Raw genomic sequence first — 9200 nt, 5'->3', positions numbered from 1 at the left:
AGGATGCGATTAGCGAGTGTTATCCGTCTCGCCTGATCTAGTGCCCGAGGTTTAGATGCCGTCAGATTTACTGAAAATGAGAACTCTGTACGGGCTTGGTGCCATATCCATATCCGCGCTCTACATGACTGTAATGCTTGGACCCACCCGCCAAATCTACATGAGGGCTTCAACCGCACGCTGAATGGTCAACGTGAAATATCATGCCTTCTGGCCGTATACTCACCAATTTTTAAAACTATATTTTTTGTCAGATTATGTGTCTATAAATCACATTGTTACAATTTTTAGGTAGATAAATTATTTTATTGGATGCGTCTATTCAAAATATGGATAAGACAGTGCTGATAGTCTTATCACTTTTAAAAAAGGAAAACTTAGAGATAGATGCGTGGATATTTCGACAACGTGCCTTTAGCGAAACGATCATCAGAGGTAAACGATTATCAAAATTGCCCTCCGATTCTACTCGACTTTTCGAGTTTTTTTTTTGAAGCAGCGAGCCACAGTTTTTCACGGGTTTTAGTGCGTCTTCAGTGAACCGCGCGACTGAGCTTTTCTTTCGGCAGGCAATCAATAATTTAATGCGTAGTTGAATTTTACCTAGTTTCTCTGGGTTCTTGAGAATTTCAGTTAGCACTTTCCGGCAGCTGGTATTCGGTTCATAGAGTTAAAAAATTGCTTGGGTCTGAGGCAAATGTACGCTTTTTGCCTGCAGGATAATGTCCTCCACTCTTTACATCTTACCCATTTATTGCAAGTGGGTGCGTTATTCATATATTTCGCGCACCCACATTGTAACCTACGCACTTAAAGTTGCATACGTTATCCATTTGTCTCACAAGCATTGCAGCAGGCTGCCAGGGCATCGAAGCAGGTAACGATACATATTTATGTTCCGCTAACGCGCGCCCGGGCGGCCGGTTGAATGCAACGCGCTCGGGTGGGAGGGGGTCAATTTGCCACCCACCCCGTTGAGATATACACATATAAGGGAGCTGGATGCTCTAGCATCACAGGGTAGGTAGGACCCTGTGTGAGCTCATCTGTGTCAACTTGGTATGTCTCCAGGTAGTATCAGTTGGGTTGAATAATGTCAAACAAGGGTAAAGTTAAGATCGTGTGCGAAAGGCCATCAGACCCACTCATGCAACCAGCTGTAACCCAGCTGTAGCATTACTAAAGCAACTGCTCGATCGGGATCACGTCAGCTTAGTAACTTCATCCGACCTTTAGATAGAAAGCTAAGCCATTTAAGATTTGAGATTTAACAATTTTATTCCAAATTAACGTCAGAAACTAATTTAGGTAGCATGGTCCTCAAAAAACAACAAACAACAAACTGCTCGCGGTTATTTAAAGCCAACGGCTCCCCTTGGCCTTCATGAAGTCAAACTACTATGTCGGCTGACCTCCTTGTGAGCAATGAATCCGAAGTGAACGGTGGAAGCTATTCTGTAACGTAAGTTTCCAGGAAAAAAGTTGCTTTGTTTGGACCTCGAACTCACCTTCATACCTGATCCAAGGCCGAAGGACTTGAGACAGTCTTAATTTCAATTGTCTTATTGTCTCAGAAACTCTCAACAAAATCTCAAGGTTGTGTGACCGCCTAAGCCCTGTTGTCACATCAGTTTGAAAGATTTCCCAACAATGACAGCCGCTGACAACCATGGCTTTATGTTGACCTGCCAAGGCCAGCGACCTAAAAATGTATTCACGGATGACATCAGTCGGCCATTTGGTCACATCAGCTGCTCTTTCGCTCTTTGGACATACGTGATACACGTACCTGTCAGGCGCCAACGCCGAAAACGGCCATTTACCGTTACAGTCGTCACATCGCGATGTGGCAAACCCCGAAGTCGTCACATCGCGATGTGGCAAACCCCGAATTGACGAACTCCGATGTGACGTCATACTTGGGCTTGCAGCCGTTTTGAACTTGTCTCATCTTGATTTGACAGTTTCCGAAATATCAAAAGGCCAAGTAGATATGACATGGTGTGGCTAACCCTCAAACGCGATCACATCGCTATCTAACCAGTGGAGTTTTGTAAGAATTGAGATGTGATGTGGTAGACAATCCACCACCTGTCATTAACGCATGCACAAAGCCAAACGTTAGTGTTTGGCGCGCACCATGGGTCTTTGCATGAGTTATGCCATACAGTGGTTTGCAGGACTCTCGGATTTAGGATGGTTCAGTCGCGTTTCGGAGCACACCGCTTGAGCCACACCGTGAAGATCTTTGATGGCTGTAGGATTTAGGATAGCTGACGCGCCTTTTGTGATGCCAGGATTGGGTGAAGCTGTGCAAGGAAACATGTAAAATGACTTGGGGAGGAATGAATTTTGTTGCTTCTGTGCTCCTATGACACTTTTTACAACCAAAAATATGATGCAAGAAAACGTCGTAAAGAAAGAAACACTAACCTATATTTGTGTTTACATCGGAATCATCGCGTCAAGCATACCTTCACCTAGAATTACTTTTACCGCAAAACGTCGTGGGCGTGGTGGGCCATGGCCTAACGTTGATGTGGCAAGACACGATTTGCCTCATTGCGATGTAATGATCAGATCAGTCTTGCGTAAGTCAGCTGCTGATCGATCCACGATGCCAAATTGACCGCAAATTTTCGAGACGTTATTGATGTTGTCGAGAAGCTACCGGTGATTTGGCCCACACTCGCGTCGTCTGAGTTGTGCCCACCGAAGGCTCATTAGTAATGCCTTCGTAATCCCTGCTTGAAGCATCGAAGCATGATGTAGCATCTTATTCTTCTGTCATTGGTGCGGAAGGATTTTTCGGCCTGTTCAGACTGATCCTGTTCGTCCCAATAGCTCCTGTTCGTCCAAATAGCGACGCTACTTCACATTCCTGTCCCTCTCTTTCCGTCAATTTTTATTATCCGCTATTGACTTCTAATGCACGTTTCTGGTGTGCAGCTTTCAGATCACGCACTGGCCTAAAAGCTATGGCCCTAAAGACAAGCCATGCACATTAATGCCGGTAAAATGCGACGGAAATTGCCAATAGTAAATAGCAAGCTACCAGTAATTTCTCGCTGATTTCCCACTGTCCGAGCCAGCGCAAAAACACGCACCCCGGAAGAAAAATATCCGTCGGAGCAATTTATTACGGCTAAAAGGGTGTGGAACGTCTCTAAACACGTCAAAAGGCATGACAGACACATAGGTTTATTTCCACTTACCAGGAGTCATTGAAACACTTGGTAAGTCATCGGAGCATATGATAAAAATGCATGTCATGCACATATATATATATATATATATATATATATATATATATATGTGTGTGTGTGTGTGTGTGTGTGTGTGCGTGTGTGTGTGTGTATGCATGTACATATTTGAATGCACGAATGAATGAATATGAATAAATGGACGTAAGTGGATGAATGTGTGGATATGAATGCATGAATGAATGCAGACGTATGAATGAATATGAATATGAAGGCACGTAAAACGACGACCATTTGCGATGAGAATAGAACGCTGGCGTCACACGGAAAAGCGTAGCTTTGATCGCATCGACGAAGAAACTAAACCCAGTCCCGGCCCATGGATTTCGAACATCCTTGCTTGCGTTGTGTTGTGTTGCGTGTGTGGAGCCAGACAGACTTCATGGCACCAAGCCCCTGTCTTGACTCAACGAACTCCACGTCACCTCGTGATGTGCGGCTCCTGGAAAATCCTTGGTAACGTACGCCGTTCATTGGTCAAACCGCGAAGGTCAACGCGATGGGGATAAAACACACATTGAGTCAAGTTTTGTGGGAGACCTTGCATCAACTTAAATCACTAAGTTAAGCCACGTGAGCAGCTACCGTATGGTGCAACTTCAGTGAAATCTGCCAGATAAAGTGGGAGGTACATGAAACAGCTTTCCGAAGATCGCGCGTTTGACGGGAATGTGCCTTATTTGTATGCGGGTTTGAACTAAACAGCCGCCTTGAAGATCATTTGGTGCGGTTTACAGCCCTGCCCTTCATAGAGACTTAAGTCCCTCCAGTTTCAGAGTTACATGCCGGCAAAGATGTGCAGTCTTTTTCGGGGATTTCAAGGTCACCCAGGCATCCATGGCGCCATAATTGCTCTGTTCAAATCCTACCATTCCATTAGCCATATGACGATCAAGGTCAAGAAAAATAGAATTGTGGATTCATTCCCATCTAGTGCTTGTGAGCACGATATTCAGATACGTCAGCTGTGGATTGACCCTCAATCAATGTTGTACAAGGTACGATGACATCAGCAATGACGTGTTGAGAAGCATACTAAACAGAGAAATGGTGTTGCGTAGAGCAATCTCCCCATTTAGAAGCATACCAATACTTATAAGTGAGCCTATTTCATCACATCTGATATTATGTTTGATGTTCTCAAATGTGGAGCATTCTATTTAACACATGAACCCTACTGGCTGGCAAGTTTTCAATTTTGCACAATTTAATTTGACAGATGCGCTGTTGGGATGAAAGGTCTAGCTATTCCTTACATGTGAGCCATAATGACAAACTATAAAGCATATTCTACTTATTCAAAGTTGAAATAAATATTGAGAGTGAGTTACGTTGAAAACCAATGAAACACAGTAACACGATGATATCTACGGGTATGCATTGTGTGCCACACTTGAAGTCAATGTAAGCTTTGATAATCGGCTTTGTAAAACCAGTTAAGCGACATTGGCAATAAGTCCTGACACCTAATGGTGCATCTTTTCTCGTCACCTTTACCAATGACTGCTGCATGGTTTCAGACAAAATTGTTGTATGAACAACTACGCATACCCAAGTACGTGCACCATAGTTCATAGGCAAATGTGTGTTGTGTTTAACCTTCGTATGACAGCAGGGCGCCTGGAAAAGTTCGTATGCGAAAGTTCATAGGAAAATGTCTGGCATTAAAGAGAGCATGAACTACTAAGCCGACCGTTCGCGGAACATTTGCATTTGAAGACGCACGACGAGTTCACATGTGATCTGTTGCCAAAAAACTTACTCTGTCAAAACAACTTTATCTCTGAGAACATTTGCGTGCGAACTTTGCGTACTTGTATGATACACTGGCACACGAAACTTTGCATAGCACCAGGAGCGTAGTTTCGGGATATGGGTTTTACGACTGAGCACAAAAAAATGACGCTATTTCCCCTTAAAATACGCCAGCGAATGTTTTTTCTTGGGTTTAGTCTGTTCCTTCCCAAAATTGGGGATTGCTGGAGGGCTGGAGAGTAAATCGGAGGGAGGGGTGCTGAACCATCCCCCGCCAGCTGAAGAGAAAGCTACACCCCTACACCCAACTCTTTTGTCGAACGAATTTTACCCTAACGAACCTTTGCCTACGACCAGTCCTGTTGCGACATTTTTCCAGATGAACAGCTTACCATACAAGCTTTATCCTATATGGACTTCTAAATAAGGAGCTTTGCACGTTACGAACTTAATAGCCGACGTAATTTGTATTGACGAACTTAATGCAAGCGAACCTCATTTTATGAACAATTTTCCAATGAACTCCTCTTTGCGCACTTTTATCTGCAGTGCACAGGCTGTAAAGCTTCATGATTTGTTCTGTCTGTTGACTTTATTTGCTTTGAGGCGTTACGGCCCGTTCGGACATCTCACACCCAGTAGTTTTAAAACTGCTGTCATTAGGTCACTGTGGTGTGATTGTGTGGGGTGTGCGCCCGCGCCCTCGCTGTCTTCCGAGCTCTGCTTCTGACTGGGTGCCTGGGGGCGTCACGTGAGCGCGGGTCTCCCGATTCCCCGGGGTCAAGGGTCGGTCGCTGAGGCGGCGGCAGGGACCCGACGCTCGCAGGCGCCAGACGGTTTTTGGACGAGTCCAGGCGAATCCACCCTACGTTGCTACTGCGTTACGTTACTCTTACAAGCCACTTTGGCCATCATGCCCGAAACCGCCGCGGCCAGTGGCGACGCTGTGACAACGGCTGCTGCGAGTGTCCCAGCGCCAGTGATGTTTACTACAGCCGGAGTGGACAGAGAGGCCGCGGTGACTGGTAGAGGCGCATTCGACCCGCGACTTATCCCCGAGTACGATGGCACGGCCGACGTCGTAGACTGGTTCACGGGGGCGGCCGTGCTCTGCGGTCACCGTGGAGCAGACTTGCCCAGCATTCTGCCGGCGCGACTCACGGGTGGCGCGTTTGCCGTCTGGCTGCGGATGCTGGAGCAGGCGCGCGCATCGAGTGACGCCGTGCGTGACGCTCTCTATGACGCCTTTGCGATGGATCGCTTTGCCTGGCTAAAGATGCGAGTGAACGGTCTGACGATCGGGTAGGACGACCCAGCGTCGGATGATGCGTTGCGCGCGCATATCCGGGAAATCACAACGCAGGTGAGGGCAGCTAACCCTGCTCGTCGGGCGTGGCGAATGGTCGCCGGGAACACGTGGTGTGGACTGACGCGAGCGCCATCGCGAACGGGGTAGTCCTGGAGGATACGGAGGGCGGCGTTCTCGCGAGGATGCTGCGTGACTCCGGCCAGAGTCCAAGGCGACGGACCACATCAACATGGTCGAGTTGGACGCGGCGATGAGTGGCGTGAACATGACCCTAGCATGGGGCGTTAAGCGCTTCAGATTACGCTCGGACTCGGCCACAGTGTTCAAGTGATTGAGTACGCCTTGAGCGGACGCTCTCGCCTCAGAACAAAGGCACAGGGGGAGATGCCGATCAGATGCAGGATCGGCCTCATCACACAGTTGGACGACGAGTTCCAGCTCTCGGTGACCCTCCAACTGGTGCGGTTACAAGACAATGCTGCCGACGCGCTCGCCCGAGTTGCCCAGACCTGGCTGCGAGTAAAGCCTCGAGATGCGACTTCCGCCGCAGCAGCCGTCGCGCCAAAATGTTTCACGGCACCCCCGCGAGATGCGACTTCAGTCTCCGCCATATCGAGCCGGAAGAAGTGACGGTGCCCCCGGCGGGCTAAGAAGCCGTTCACGAGCCCACGGCAAGCGACGTTCGTGCCCGGATCAAAAGTACACACGAACGGACGGGGCATCAGGGGATTCGCCGGTCCCTGTGGTACGCCAGACGGGACCTCGGCGGATACGTCGTACGGGCCGACGTGCGAGCCGTCGTCAGCCAGTGCGATGTGTGCCGTTCGATTGACCCGTCGCCGACTCGCCGGCGGTCCGGCTCACTCGGCGTCCCGACAACATGGACCCGACTCGCGGTCGACGTGACCCAGTGCCACTGCCGCCTCTACCTCACGATCGTAGACTGCGGGCCGTCCCGGTACAGCATTTGAAGCGCACTGCGACGGTCTGACTCGGCAGAAGTGACGGATGATCTGCATCGAGTGTTTCTAGAACGCGGCGCGCCGGCTGAGCTTCTACTTGACAATGCCTATGAATTCCGGAGACGGCGAATGGCTACATTTGCCGCGAAGTGGGGGTTCAGCTGCGGTTTCGCGCGGCGCACGAGGCCAGCGGCAACGGAATCGTGGACCGCTACCACCGAATTATCAAGGTGATGGTCGCCCGCCAACGGTGCTCCGTCAGTGAAGCGGTGCATCGGTACAATGCGACTCCGCGGGACGGGGCTAACTCGCTGAGCGCGCCGATGGCGCAGGTATTCCGCGCAGCCGGTGCCGACCTGCCGACCGGCCAGCGCGCTACCGAACCCGCGCCGCCGCTAATGCAGGAACCCGTCTCATCGTCGTTTTGCGTTGGCGATGAGGTGTGGATGCGGCGCCGGGGGCCCGCCACGCGGTGTACCGATGTGTCACGCCAGTGCGTAGTTACGCGGGTCGTGTCGGACCAGGTGGTTGAGGTCGATGGCACGCCCTGGCACGTGCGGTGCCTGCAGAGCCGGAACCCACGGAAGGACTCAGACGGAAGTCGAATGCCCGGTGCGGGTGAGGAGTTTGGGGACGACACAGGCACGCTGCCGATGACGAACACCGCGTAGAATCATGAGTCCACGGGAGGCGGTTCAAATCCGCCTGCCGTGCCATCAAGCCCTTTGGTCGCGGACCCTGCTGAGCACCCATCGCTACCGTGGAGTGATCGCGATGAAGTGTGGAGCGCCAGTACGAGTTCTCAGTCAATGTGCTGTGGTGAGCGTGAATTGAATGAGCGCGGTGTGCGCAAAGATGACTTGTTCGTGTCCAGCAACGGTGCAGCGCTACCAACGCCTCGGCCGGATCCTCCACAGGGAGAGCGAGAGTCGCAAGAACCGCGGTTGAGCGGCCGCGCTCGCCGGCAACCAGCCGAGTTGTACGGCTTCAGTGTCCCCACCGATCTCATTGACGATTATGAGTGTTTGTAAATTGGTAGAGTGGCATGATTGCTGACAATCCGGTGGAGATGTGACGTGATTGTGCGGGGTGTGCGCCCTCGCCCTCGCTGTCTTCCGAGCTCTACATCTGACTGGGTGCCGGGGGGCGTCACGTGACTGCGGGTTTCCCGATTCGCCGGGGGTCAAGGGTCGGCTCCTGAGGCGGCGGCAGGGACCCGACGCTCGCAGGCGCCAGTCGGTTTTTGGACGAATCCAGGCGGATGCATGCTACGTTCTCTTAGTCACTACCCCCAGCCCATGTGCCTCGGAAACCTTCGTCTTTAACGCGTGCTGAGGCTGACCGGTATTAATGATCATTTGAATCATCATGGTTTGATTATCCCCTGGCTGTTTGTTGTCATAGGCCATACAGCCGGTCTACGGAATGCACGATTTGCTTCAAAATGTACGTAAAGGCTTTAGCTTTTCTGTATTTGTTTAATGGAAGTCCGAAACCATTATTGCTTTGTAATCTGTACGGGCCGTATAGGACATTTCACAGTTGTGACATCACATTCCATCAGCTGTTCTTCAGTTCGTGACGTTAGGTCACCATTCTGACTTTTGTATGGTGCCTGTTCGAAAAGCACTGGAGTTCAGCTGGCGCGATCGGTCTTTGGAAATTGACTGAACGCTCGCTTACCTTGGTTTTGATTTCGATGTAAGCTTTAGAAATTATGTTTAGCTGCATCCCAAAGCAGTAAGGATTGCGCCAAGTACGCTCATTTTTCCCCCTTCACCTTCGCTAATCAAAAGCAAACTTCTCCGTACTTTTTGTTCAATGGTGTGCTGGGAAAAAGCGTGCATTTAATCGGAGATGCCCTGATGGTCGAGTGTCGTTATTTACCGTTGAGTTCTCAAGTTTTCAGAA

Source organism: Pollicipes pollicipes, unplaced genomic scaffold, assembly GCF_011947565.3.
Source record: "Pollicipes pollicipes isolate AB1234 unplaced genomic scaffold, Ppol_2.1 Scaffold_7231;HRSCAF=8579_pilon_pilon_pilon, whole genome shotgun sequence".
NCBI lineage: Eukaryota > Metazoa > Arthropoda > Thecostraca > Pollicipedomorpha > Pollicipedidae > Pollicipes > Pollicipes pollicipes.
Note: the sequence above shows the minus strand (reverse complement) of the source record.